The 14127-nt window shown below is 34.3% G+C and overlaps 1 non-coding gene across 1 annotated transcript; it reads left to right on the top strand.

Annotated features, from left to right (window-relative positions):
• The first annotated feature begins 106 nt into the window (after positions 1 to 106).
• TRNAV-CAC (transfer RNA valine (anticodon CAC)) lies at positions 107 to 179 on the top strand. Its single transcript has one exon. It is a non-coding gene; the product is annotated as a tRNA-Val (tRNA).
• Positions 180 to 14127: the final 13948 nt, after the last annotated feature.

Raw genomic sequence — 14127 nt, 5'->3', positions numbered from 1 at the left:
CGCTGTTTGATACCTAGTTAGATACTTTAACTAAACAAAGATAATCAGAAAAAAGGGCAGAATTTTCTTGGCAATAGTGATGTACTGAATAATTTCTATGAGAAGAGTTTCCGTAGTGTAGTGGTTATCACGTGTGCTTCACACGCACAAGGTCCCCGGTTCGATCCCGGGCGGAAACATGAAGAGTCTTTTTTATTGTTTTTTTTTTTAATTGTTTGTTTCTTATATTTTTTATTACTTACTTGTAATACTAATAATTTGTTAAGAAATTCTTCATAGAATTCATGTATTATGTAATAATACCCTCCGATTAGTTATCTAAGTTGTTGACGCATAGGTTAAGCTTGATTCATCTAAATCCTCGTACATTTTTACATTCATGCGAAATGCATTGCTGACATAAACAAATTCCTTTTGTGTTTTCGCGATCTAGGAAGGTCCAAGTCAGCAAAACCGACTTTAAGCCATGGTTTCAGTAACTCGGTCTAAGATTGAAAATTATGTTTGACTGTCTTTTTGGATCCTTAGATGGAGTAATGGAAAATTTTGAAAAAACGCTTACGACCTTGTAAAAATCTCAATGTAAGTGATATAAAAATCTTGATTCTTTTAGAAAATTTCATTCCAGGTTAGAAGATTCGAAAACCTCAGAAAAGTCTAATTTGGAAGCCTTTTTGCAACACAATTATTTAAATTTTTTGATAAAGAATGACTGTTTGAGAATCTTTTGAAAATTAGGATAATCCTTATATTGAATGCGGGAGGTTGGACTGCACAAATCGCTGACATCAATCAGATTTACCCCTAAATTCTTTTTTTGGAAGTCATTTTGTAGCCTATCTTAAGTTATTTCAATTGAGATATCACTAAAAATTCAGCAAAAATCTACTATAAACATTCTTCAGGAAATTTCTTTTCAAGTTGGAAGTTTCCAACGATTCCAAGGATCCTCCTTACATATTCCTTTAATAAAAATCTTTTTTAAGCATTTTAAGAAAGAAATTTTTTTAGAATCTTTTGAAAATCTTGATATTTAATTTAAGACAGGAATGATCAAGATGAATGATCAAATGTTTTCCGAAACTCCTAACGTTTAAAGCTTTTCCAGATATTCTTCACTTGAACCATTGTCTAAAACTCTTTGAAAAATGCCGATACCCTTTATATACACATGTGAATTAGGATTGATCAAAATAAATTTTTCAAATTTCTTTCCAAATTCCTAACGTTCAAAACCGTTTTTACTGCTCACTTTTTGGAAGTCCACCCAAAAGCTTCTAAAAACTTTAAAGCTACTACCTCTATTAAGCTAAGCTTTTGATCGTACATTCTTTGATCATTGATGAACTTCCTTCAATATGGAGGTGCGAAATAACCTAGTTTAAACCTATCATATACCATGAATATCAGGATATTAATTAATGATTAATACGTGAATTGTGGGAAAAAACTAATGAATAGAGCATCAAACTTAATTAAAATCACCACATTTTAAGGCTATTAATTCTTTGTGATGTATCGGATATCCCTAATGATGACACACATTCCTCCCAATACTTCCTCAAAAGCTCCATTGATGCTTTTATAGGGAAGTTAATCTTAAATTGTGTGCCGAGATGCGAAGTATCTACGACACCATTTTCGTCTTGAACAGCTAGTTCCTCAACATCATTCTCTCTTAAATAATTCACCAGTGGTGTTTCTACTTAATTAAATAAATCCCGTCTATCCAGTTATTTATGTAGGTACCCATAAAATGTCCTCAGTTTCACTTTGTAGACTTACTACAAAAGCATTTTGTAAAAGTTCACTTTCGATTCATCAATGATAAATCACAATCTAGGAATGTTCCTTGTGTTGACGATAGCACAACGCATAAAAGTGATTCATATATTGACTTCCTTCCTATAAGCGAAAGAACGAAGGGTACTTCGTCTGAAGAACAACGACACCGGGCATTCCTATGGTATTGAACCCTCGCAAGGTTCTTCGACCGTTAGAGATTCAATGATATGTCCCATACTGGGAGATGGCGTAAAAAGTTCAAGACCCTTTTGTACGTTCTCTATTTTTAGATCGTTGGGTGCAATATATATCCTATATAAACCAATCCGCAGAGTTGCCAAATCTTGATATAGCTTTATCACCAAATTATTGAAATTAAATCTCATTTTCAGATTCATTATCAGAACTTCGATAATTTGGCCCTTAATCGAAAATACGCACGAGAAGAATTTTTCCTGAGAGTTTCCCCACTCGTTAGCCAAAATTGAATTAAGCAGTAACAAATGCCATTTAATGGGTTAATATCGATTAAGAGTTCACAAATACAACATCGCAATTCTTTTTGACTTTCATCATGAAAATAGTCCTGACATATAATCACTGGACGACGGCAGTGCAGACGACCCGCAAAGCAGTACTACCTGTAATCAGGCAGGTAAGCTGTCTCTTTCTTGGGCGAGATCAATGCACCCCCATGTCAGTGGCTTCGGAATTATTCCAGTATTTTTCCATCGTCATTTTTCTTAAATATGAAATCCGGATGATAATCTAATCGTTAGATCGTTAAAAAGTAATATGTTTGTGCCCAGCATCGTCATGGACAATGGACTGTCCAACGGATATGCACGAGATGATTACTCACTAATTGTGATTTGCCTTGGTGATAACGAGTTATTTACCCCGCAATCTGAAGGTGCCAGTCTTAGAAAAACACATTAACGTATTTGTTTGCACCAAGTACAAAAAATATCGAAAAAAAAGCGAGGAATCATTGGCCTTAGGTCATCCATCCCGACATATCACTAAATTATTAATTCTTGGATGTGGAATGTGAATGCCAAAGCGTTCATCAAAACGATGCATGACCGGCATTATTTCGAATAACATTCCGTTGTGGGAGGCTGATGAAAGGATTAATCCTAATTCTAAGGATCGGCTCTAATCATAGAAAGATGTTGAGTGTCACAAGAATCGTGCAGTAAAGTAGTACTGGAAATGCAATACTACTTACTAAACGAGCCAAATTGTCCTACATCTGTACGAGTATCACTGCGTCTTTAAGGGTGAGATTTCCCAAAAAATGTTTCGAGAAATGGTCATTATAAAAACCCTTAATAGAGCAGTTTCTTCTGCGAAAACTCCTCGTTTCTGTTGTCTAAGTGTTATTTTTTCAAGTTGCAATCCGATCTTATCCCGGAAGCAAGCAAACTTTTCGACGTCCATATGTGGGTTAGCTTGTCTTGTCCTGAAAAACAGTTTTAAATAAAAATGTTTCAAGAAATTATCGTTGAAAAAAATACTTCATACACCGCTTTATTCTTCGAAAACTTTTCGTTTTTGTTTTCTAGAGATTACTCTTCAGGTTGAAACTCAACTTTATCTCGGAAGGAGACAAGTTCATCTACATCTATGCATATAAGTGCCACTCGTTCTGCAAAGAAAAGATTTTCAAAGCAACGTTTCAAGAAATATAAAAACATTTTCTAGTCTAGTTTGTAGTTTGAAAACTTCTCGTTTATAATAATTAATAAGAAATAATCGCTACGAAAAACACATTCATACATAATTTTCTCACTCGAAAACGGGGTTAATTTTCATATATAAACACGGCCTTATCTGATGTCGCAAGTAAGAAGGGTTTTTTATATCTCCACGAGTATTACCACTTGTTTTTTCTTACAAACAGATATTTATAATAACACTTTCATTTTAATTTTTTTAAATTTTAAATACTTTCATACATACCCTTTATAAACTAGTTTCTTCCATGATAACTCCGCGTTTCTGTTGTCTGAATGTTATTCTTCAGGCTGAAATTCAGCCTAATTTCGGAAAAAGACAAGTTTTGCTATAAATGTATTAGAATTATTTATAATGTGTGTATAATGTGTTTAACAGAAAGATTTTTGTAACAATGTGTCAAAGATCGTTAAAGAAAACATTTCATAGACCACTTTCGTTTTTGAAAACTGTTCAATTTTGTTGTCTGAAGATTATACTTCAAGTTGATACACGACTTTATCTCACAAGTAGACAATACCTTTTGCGTTTTATCTTTGTTTAGATATATATAACTTTATCTGCTGATTTGTTCTAGGTTCTGAAGACGATGACAAATTTGTCACCGAAACGTTAACAAGGGTTTTGGACCCAGCCTAGTGAAGGATGAATATTATTCTCAGTTACTTCTACCTGAGAATAGTGTGCAATTACCCACCCCTACCAACCCTTATTTGTGTGTAAGGTATTAACAATAAAATGAAGAAAAAATAAACTATCTGGCTTATAGATATAGAACATATTCTACATCTATTCCACATTAAGGTCTTCTGCATCTATATGACTATCAGTTGTTTTCTCCTTAAAGAAAGGATTTCCGCTGGGAGATTTCAAGAAATACTCATTACAAAAAATACTGGATACTCTTCGAAAACTCCTCGTTTCTGTTGTCTAAAGGTTATACTTCCGGTCGAAACTTTGCTTTATTTAGGAGGTAGACGGGTTCTTTGCACGAAAACGTTTGAAGAAAAATAATAGTTGTAGGTGTACTTCACAGATTACTTTCTTCTTCGAGAATTTATCTTTGTTGTATGTTCGAAGGTAATTTTTCATATTTAAACTGAACTTTCCCCGAGATTAGATAAATTCTTCTCCATAGACCTAACAGCCCTTCGTGCGATCGTTAAGAAGGCACAAATTTCCTATAGAGCATTACACAACCTTTTCTGAAATCTGGAATTTTAGGTTTATACTTAAAATGGGAAGCGGTATCTAAACATGGCATAAGGGCCAAAAACGGGAATCCAATATGAGCAAATTTGATTTTTTGATCCTGTCTAGGGGAGGTAAGTTGGTAAGTTCGAGGAAAGAAAGATTAACTTCACAATTGTTAATTCGAGCAAAGAACTAGCAGTTACACGGACACAACAAATCCATTAGATCCTATTAATTTCTGGTCAATAAAGCCTCGAGAGGATCCCCATCAGCGGCCACGAAAGAAGTTATTCTTCTTGAATCAAATCGATTAGTATCGTCTATTTTTAGTGATAGAATTGCCATCGAGTAAAAGTAAGAAAGAGAGGTTGTCGACCGTTTCTACAGTGTGGGAGGCAAACCAATGGCCGTCCCATATTTCTGGGTCGAATCTAGTGCACTAGGTGAAAATATAAGCGGTGTTAAAGAACCCTGACAGTGAAATGTTTGTTGTGGTCATTAGCATAGTCACGGATGCGATAGTAAAATTTTATTTATCGTCGATTGCCATTTTGATATTAAAAGCTATCATTATGTCCGTTCGTTTCTTTGTCCTAGAATTAACGACATTAAAGTTGAAGCAACTTTATAATTGAAACATTGTCGTTTATAATCGTTACCTTTGAATGGAATGAGGCTTCGGCACTATTCTATTAAATTTCTATATTGGCAAGGACTTATAATTCTCACGGATCCATTGTGAGAGAAATTATTGCTAATTTAAAGAGCCCACTTGGGGCGATATGGAACGTTCTGGGGTCAATATTTTGAGCTTTATGAAGGCATTAAGTTTTCTTGAACAGAAGAAGGGTGTGGCTTCCGGTTTGGCACTCATCACATTCTTCAGGTTTTGTAGGGTGTCAGTAAAAGGACTGTATAAAATTCTACCACGGAATTTCTGAAGCAAAAACATTCAATTAATTTTTCATTCTCATAATTTTTTTTTAATCTTCATGTTTTTATTTGACTATATTTTTTTAAAATTTATTTTGCTATACTGAGCGAATAAATAAGCGCTTTAAAGTTATTTTTCAATAGATACAGCGAACTTTAAATTTCAAATATCTCATGAATGAATGTCCGTGGGGATTTGTATCAAGACACCTCTTTTTACAAAACATGTAGAAAAATATAAATTTAGTCATAAATAAATTTTTCACCGGGTGATAAAAAAGTTATGCCTCTTCTCTAAGAGAGTTCACTTAACGCTGACAGCGCCCTCCACAATGTGCATCAAAAATGCTAATGAGTTCTGATTTCTCGCCCCTAAAATCCCACTGATGAGACATTTTGTTTAGATAATAACATTACAAATCATATAATTAATTATCTTCTTTTTTCTAATCTTTAACGACTTATATTTTGAAAACCGTCCATTTTTAGACTTAGGTAAATTGGGTTAAATCGTTATGTTTTCGTCTCAGAAATCTGTGATAGAATTTTGTACAAATCTTTTATAGACACCCTATGTATTATCTCACCCCTTCTTCCGTAGCAATACTGGAAAGTTGTTTGATCTCAGAAAATTTGCGTAGACTCAGGACGAACACTGTTTATACATAATTTTATAGAGCCCGCTCTACCAAAAACAATGTACTATTAGAGTTAAAATTACCATAAGTACTCGCCCTGAAACCGAGAATTTTTATGGTCTGTTAACGCTGGTAAGTGTGCAAGTCACTGCATTTCCATCGAGAATACCCTAGACTAACGCCGTCTTCAAAAATTATTATTCATCGACTTCTTCACCATTTCTTTTAATAATCCTAATATAAAACTTGTTTGAGGTGGCAACCATGGGGCAAATCCCAATGATCTTGGGAAGAACACCTTGCACCATAGTGTATAAGTTCATTTACCGGTAGGTGAATTGCCTCATTTTTTATGAAAATCTAAGGACAACCACTTCACGGGACTCAAAGTTTTCGAGACTTATCGAAAAAAATCGGGTGTACTAACCCAACCCAATTAAAAGTTAATGATTTTACAAAACTCTTCAGAGTTTGTCGTGCTGGATTGTTGTTCAATAATGGGTGGTTTGGTTGGTCATCAGCTTAATTTGCATCGATTAACAGTCATTTAATAGATTTCTTTGTACCGAGTCGTGTCAAAGGCAATTTACATCTTATAATATTCGTCCGCTTTTTGCCCTAACATGTACATTTGTTTTCATGAGCGAAGAAAGTCTTTCTACCACGATAAACAAATCATAACAAAATAGAAACCTTTTGCGCATTTCCCTTAAAAGGTAATTAAGTTAATCAGTAGTAATTCAGGTCAGTCATGTAGTTTAATAAAGAGCTCGTTCGGTTTACAGTGAAATGATCTTAAACGGTGTCAAGTCCACTTACTAAAATAAACTCTTCCTTAGAAAATAACCTTGTCATAACATAATCATATCAATGAGGAGAGAAACTTTCGTTAAATTAAATATTTAGTAGGTTGAAAAGGCTATTGTATTTATTTGCTTCGGTAAAACGTTTTAAGTGAAGTACTTCAAGCGAATTCTTACAAAGGAAGATTGCTCTTCAGAGAAAACCAAGAAGTGGCCCTTTAGGAGACGCAGAAGAAAGGCAAAGAGTGAAGTGTTTGATTAAGTTTAGTGCACTGCAAGATGAACTTTTTGGAAGCTTATTGAATCTGCAAGTAAAAAATATCAAGAATATGGAAGAAATTCATTCACGCGCGTCTTACCAGAGTATAATACTTGAATCGGAATTTATCCGATGTCAAAAAGAAATGAAGAATAGGAGGAAGTTTTTAAAATTGATCGGGGTGGTCCCAGTGCATAATGAAACCCAAGTGAACATATACACACGTACAAATATGTAATGGCGAAGAATATAGATATAAAATAAAGGGTGTAAATGAAATAGGGAGACATATTTTAAGGAGTGATTTTACATTCGAAAATATGAAGAAAAATTGATATGAACATGGGCCCGTAAAAGTCTCCCAAGGGAGCTACGGCCCTTCGAAGGTGTCCCCCGAGAAATGCGGAATGGCGTGCGGAATCAGGAGAGAGCTGCATTTACTTGGCATATTCCTATATGCTTTGACTATTATGACAATTTGACATTGGAATATGATTTTTTGTCTAAAATTACATAGAAAAGGTGCTCTTAATAAATTGTCGCAGGATAAACCGTTTGCGAGATATATCACTTTAAAGGTAACATTGCAGCGTGAGAATCTGAAATTGGGTAGTTCTTTAATTTATTTATTTTGTTCATTTGTAACTTGATTTTTTAAACTTTGTTATTGTTTCATACCTTCCATCAAAAAAATAAGTTTTGTTTTGCTAGACAATTTCACCAGCCACACAACACACGGCAGCGCTGCCAATTCTACCTGAAAATGGTAGCATCAAAGAATTTTTAAAGTAAGTATTTTCCTATTTTTTGACGACACAGCAATGATATTTTTTAATTTTATTCTTCATAAATCCGTGAATTTATAATAATACTGAATATGCTGAATAACAGAGATACATTTTGTGCAATATAGCCAAGATAAAAAATTTCTGCTTTCTCTTTTTTAGCTTTTTTACAAACCACAGGCATAACGCGCCAAAGCGTTATAATGCGTTATGGCAGTTTTCGGCAATTATTTCACATGCACGATACGCACAAGTTAACAGTTATTAGGCACTTGGTAACATGCCGTAACAACAGCAATGTAATACGTCTTCTATTTCGATGTTAAACTAGGTCAAAATTCGAAAAAAACTATGGTAAAAAGATACCGTAGGAACGATGGATACTGGCAAAGGACAGCTTCAACATGTATTTTTTGCTTATACGCTTAAAGCATTTAAGTGCTAGTATGTGACGAAAATATGTTTTAGGTGTGTTTTAGGTTTCTATAAAAATTATGTTATTTTTTCATTACTAATATCCCAATAAATTCAATGTTTGGTATAGGAACGGATGCGGAAATGACGATGTCACATTTTTTTACACAAAAACTATTAATATTTAAATTTTAATTCAAGTTAGCAATTGAGTTATTATTGAAAATCACTACAATTTTATAAAATACCACTTCCATTGAAAGATATTCAAGCATAAAGCTTGTTAAAAAGGGAGGAGGACTCTCCATTTTTCAATATTGATACCATCACCTATAGCTTTTTAAAGAATGCAGTAATTTTACGTGTATTAATATAATATTTGATTTATAATAAGGTCTGTTAATCTTTTCAGTGCAACAAATGCTATCAGATGTGAATGACAAGTTTATTATTCATGCTCGATAGCATTTGTTTCCTAGAATACACTCGATTAGTAGTAACCACGAAATATCGACGTATTGAAATAAATGGACCGGCTGGTGTCAATTCTTGTTTTGCTTAGTCCGTCATAGAAGTTTAAAATTTTGGTTTTTCAGCCACACTGAATTACTGAAAATTAGATTAACACTGTTAAAATACTTTTAAAAAACCTGGCCTCGTCAGGAATACAACAATAAGGAAATTTCAGGGGTTTAAAACTAGGAAAAAGGAAAAAAAAGAAATAAATTTACATATTCGTAGATTCCGTACTACTCAAAACTGAGAGTATGAGGAACAATTGATAATTTCTACTCGGAATTTCAAGTACAACAATTATAAATGCTTTGAATTGCAAATCTTAATAATTTTTTTGAATTCTCTTTGGTTTTGGAGGGCGTATAGTGCTTTCATTATTTCAGTGATATATAAAAGTTCTAAAATATAAGCAAAAAAGTACGTAGCTATGTTAGTTCAGGTAGTGCCTTTTGTTAGAAGCCATTTTATAAGTTTCTGATTGAATACAATAGCGCGAATTTTACACTATATTTAATTTTTACTCCAAGTCTTTACTTAAGGTATCCAGGATCAATATAGAACTCGTATATTAAAAAAATCGAAAAACAGCACCTACCAACTTTTTGCTACTTTTCAAATTTCGAACGCCAACATCTCGGGAACGCGTGGAGCAATTGTCTCAAAACATAGCTCCAATGCTACTTTCTGCTGATATTAATTTCCGAAGTAGACCCTATAAGAGTAGCCCAATTGAACCAAGGTTAGTACCAGCTTGAATCATCCTATATAAATAACAGAATTTTAAATATTCAAGTCCTGGTTGGTCATGGATGGTACATCCTCAGTTCTTGGTGAACACACATATGTATCTACACCTTCAATTACTCTTCTTACTGTGTAATTGAAGAAATATAGATTTTTTTTATCAATACGGCAATTATATTTACACAGCCAACAGCAGATTTATAATTTGCATATAACTGATTTTTATTCTGAAAAATACGCATTTGTAATTATTACTATGCATATTCGGAGTACTGCTACCTAATATTTTCCGCCTTTTACGATGGTAGTACTTATTAACTCATTAACGTACTACCAATGTTCCGGAAAAACACGGTGCTTCCCTGTTTGACTACACGCGAAACTAATCAAATCATGAAATAAAACAGAATTAATTACTGGAAAATGCAAAATAATGTTCAGTTCAATAAATTGACCTATAGGTAGATAGTAGTTTAAAGTTTGACCCGTATTTCATACAAGAGCCAAATCGGAAGTTGACCTTTATGGTTGACCTTTATGATTGTTTTACACTTTAGTCCAATGGTACAATCTATGCCCAACTTAAGCTTTAGCTCACTTGAGCCTTCCCAGATGGAATCAAATTGATGTCAAATTATCTTCATTTATAGCATCAATTGATTCTTATGAGAGAACTCAAGCGAGCAGGCATAACTTAAGCCTTACTTGTACAGTCTGACTTTAGAGTGTAGAGTGATCAGTTATCAGCTTCACTACAACATCTCGAGGAGGGCTTATTCTGCATGGATTGAGAGTCATCTCAGATACGGCACTTCCTTTTGGAACCCCAAGAGGAAATAGTCAGCTGCCCTGTGTATGTAGGGCTAAACTAAGACATCATTCTAGACCCGCGTTCTTTAAGAGCAGAATCCTAACTCTTCTTCCTGTTTATTAACCCACAGCCTCAATGATTGAAGAAATATTTTGGCTACATTAACCACTGCTAAATATTTAATTCAATTTTGGGGTGAGAATTACTCTTAAGGATATAATCGATGTGATATCTTAGTTAGAAGTGAAAGTCTAAAAGTTTAAAGTTGGTTTGAAGGATAAAAGGTTCGAAGAAATAATGGGAGCTTGAGCCAAAGGCAACTATCGCCCCATAAATGCAGAAATATTATTCACCTAAAATTTCAATAAATTTCTTATAAACTCTAGAAGCTATAGAGAAGAATATTGTGCACCACTTTCAATCTTTAGCACCCCTTGTTGTTTTCCATATTTATGAATACAGAATTTCCCCCAGGAATTCTCTGGACAACATTTTGCATCGCCCTGTATAATGAATGGTTTTTTTCCAAAAACCAAAGTTTAATTACACGCATATTGAGCCCACAATGACACCGGGCTATTCTGCTGAAGAAATAGGGTCAATTCCGCTACACTCCGGTTGCCCAGAGAACTGTAGTCGACCAGTGGGTCAATAAGAACAGCGAAGGTACCACCGCTCTTAGTAAGCCCGGCTTAAAAACTTTCAGTAGGTGAATAACCCCAAGTTGTCGCCCAGGTTCAACGACCTTTTCAGCTACTGGCACTCGATACGCCCGATTAAAATTAGGCTCCCGAATCAGATGGTACTGGTTGTAGAAAGGTCCGGGTAGAAAGCGCCACAGCTGATTTATTGTTATCTTGAGGTTTACAATCTGGTAGGTACCACATTCTGGCAGCCGGTAGTCTTGTTCGTTGCGAACCTGCGAACTCGATTTGAATTTTTTATTTCCGTGTCCTTATCTGATCACTCGTTTATTTTATGGTATTGGCACAACACGAGCCTGCTTTTCCTCCTGCGTCGATTACATACTCACCGAAGGAAGGTAATTTGAATATTGGTGCAATCGTGCTGAAAGAACTTCCAGTATCCCAGCACTTTTGACCACCAAATAGTCCAAGACGATCTCATCTCTTGTGTTTTCATTCAAAGCAAAACCGATTCTACCCTTTATACGAGGGCCCTATATACCAGCCGCCTCTGCTCATATCTGCTATGTTCAAATTAGTTCAAATACGCGATTATATGCCTTTAAATAATGTGGTAGAGTGACATTTTTGCAAATGTATGTTTTCCATCAACTAATAAATATGGCGAATTTGAGGAAAAAGAAGATAAAAAGAATATCATGACGCGGAATACATCACTCGTCCATTGAATCGTCTGTAAATCTTCCTCAGGGCATGGAATCGTTGGTGAGGATGTTTAGTTGAATAAAATCCTCGAGTCTCTTCCATCAAAATAGTACCACGGGTACTAAGATAAGATTCACTTTGATTTTGCAATGAATTCCTGGCTTATTATGAAGTAAGAATACTGCAAAACTTGAAGTCTATAAGGGGGGTTTTGTCCTAATCGAGTGTCGTTGTCTTTTAGATATCAACAGTGCATAAAGGAGAAAAAGCTTTTAGCGTTATCTCAAAATCTTAATAAATTGATAGAAAAATTAAAAATTTACTAATAGGATCGACTTATTTTAAGCAAATAATTGCGATAATCGAACTGACTTTTCGGAATCGACGTATTGAAATAGGATAACATTACTCATCTATTTGATGCGTGTTTCTCCGCGTCTATATCCGAAGAAAGTTCTTTGATCATTTCTACTCAAATTTCAGTGGTTCCAGATCTTTTCTCTGTAACATTTCTCCTTTTTTCCATTTGAATTTCTCCTGGTATTGAAAGTGTATTCGTAGGGTTATTAGTAAGCAGAAAACGTATTAGCCGAAGCAACCGAAAGTAAGTATGTAATAAAAATTAAAATAAATACCAATTTTATTCAAACCCTAAAGATTAAAGAAAACCTCTTTGTATTTAAACTCTTATTTGCCAACACCATTCGTGTTCAACGATAACTTAAAACCAGTGTCATCTGCTGCCTAGCATTGAAGCTTTTTTATCATATTGATTAGATAAAGATGGCTATATGATGCGGGGTAGTTGGAGAGTGGTGGGAAATGGGAGTTTTGCAAGTCAAGTATTTGATATTTAGTGAAAAAAATACCTATCAGAACCGTAACGAGAAAACTTTTTTCTCGGTGTGACAAATTCTTAAAAATTAACAAAACGCTGGAATATTAACTTAGTGATACCATTTATAAGTATGTTGCTGATATCTCTCTCCAGAATAGAATTTAAGCGCCTTATCGATTCGTTCTTATTTACTGATACCGTGCGTTTTAAAACATTTGCAGTCAAATTGGCCGTAGAACTATTTGACATCGAGCCCATATGTCTTTGATATGTTCAACTACGTAATATCATACATAAACAAATAAATTTAATCTCACTTAAATACGACTCTATTTGTCTTTATTGTTAATTAGATTTTATTAAAAATAGTATTTTTCAAAACTTCATGAACGTGTGTGTTGGTTAGTTAAAGTTTCCTGAGTGCTAAAAATGGTGTTTACATTCGGACAGAAAGTCTTTATGGTTGAGTTTAATTTTCAGAATGAACATTTCATAAACTGAGAATGGGCCTTTGAAGTTCAACCCTGTCTTCAAGAGTTTTGTGAAAAAATTCTCCACATTGCAGTGCTGGCATGGCAACTTTGCGACGTTTTGAATTATGTTGTGAAATTGTTTCGTGAAACTGGCAGTGTTCAAAGGAAATCGGGAAGTGGCAGACCAGCTCAATGAATCTCAAAACTTGTTGAAAATGTAAGGCGAGCATGGGACGACAATCTCAGCACATCTTTAAGAACACTTTCTCAAGTGATGTATCGCCTAGCACTTGTCGTTTAATTCTTTTAAAAAAATCTAGGATTGTATCCATACATGGTAAGAGCCTTTCAAGAAACTGCAGCCCTCGGATTATCAAAAGAGACAAACAAAAAAAAACAAGAAAAAAGGTATTGCAATTGATTTAAAGTTTAAGTCATGAAAAGGGCTATTTCTAATAAAATCAACTGATAATAAAGGTAAGCCGAGTGGTATTTAAGTGAGGCTTAGTTTAGTCACGTTCGAGATTATGTAGAAGAACATATCAGATACATACCGGCTTGGTGTCAAATAATTCATAAGCCTACTTGACCGAAAATCTTTTTAAACACACGGTATTAAGGAAATACAGATAATTTACTGTTACCAAAGTAAACTGTAAACATACTTCTTTTTAAGCAAATTGCCGCGCTAATAACAGTTTTTCAAGAAATTGTTACATAAAGCTTAATGCATATAGTATTAGTGGTAATTTATATCACTTAAAATTAAAATTTACTGGTTTATGGAAAAGCCGCTCGGCTGGACTGACAAAGCGGTAAAATGCAGGTGCAAAGCTATAAAA

This window comes from Euwallacea similis, chromosome 5 (assembly GCF_039881205.1).
Source record: "Euwallacea similis isolate ESF13 chromosome 5, ESF131.1, whole genome shotgun sequence".
NCBI classification, from domain to species: Eukaryota; Metazoa; Arthropoda; class Insecta; order Coleoptera; family Curculionidae; genus Euwallacea; species Euwallacea similis.
Note: the sequence above shows the minus strand (reverse complement) of the source record. Positions and strands in the feature narration are given on the sequence as shown.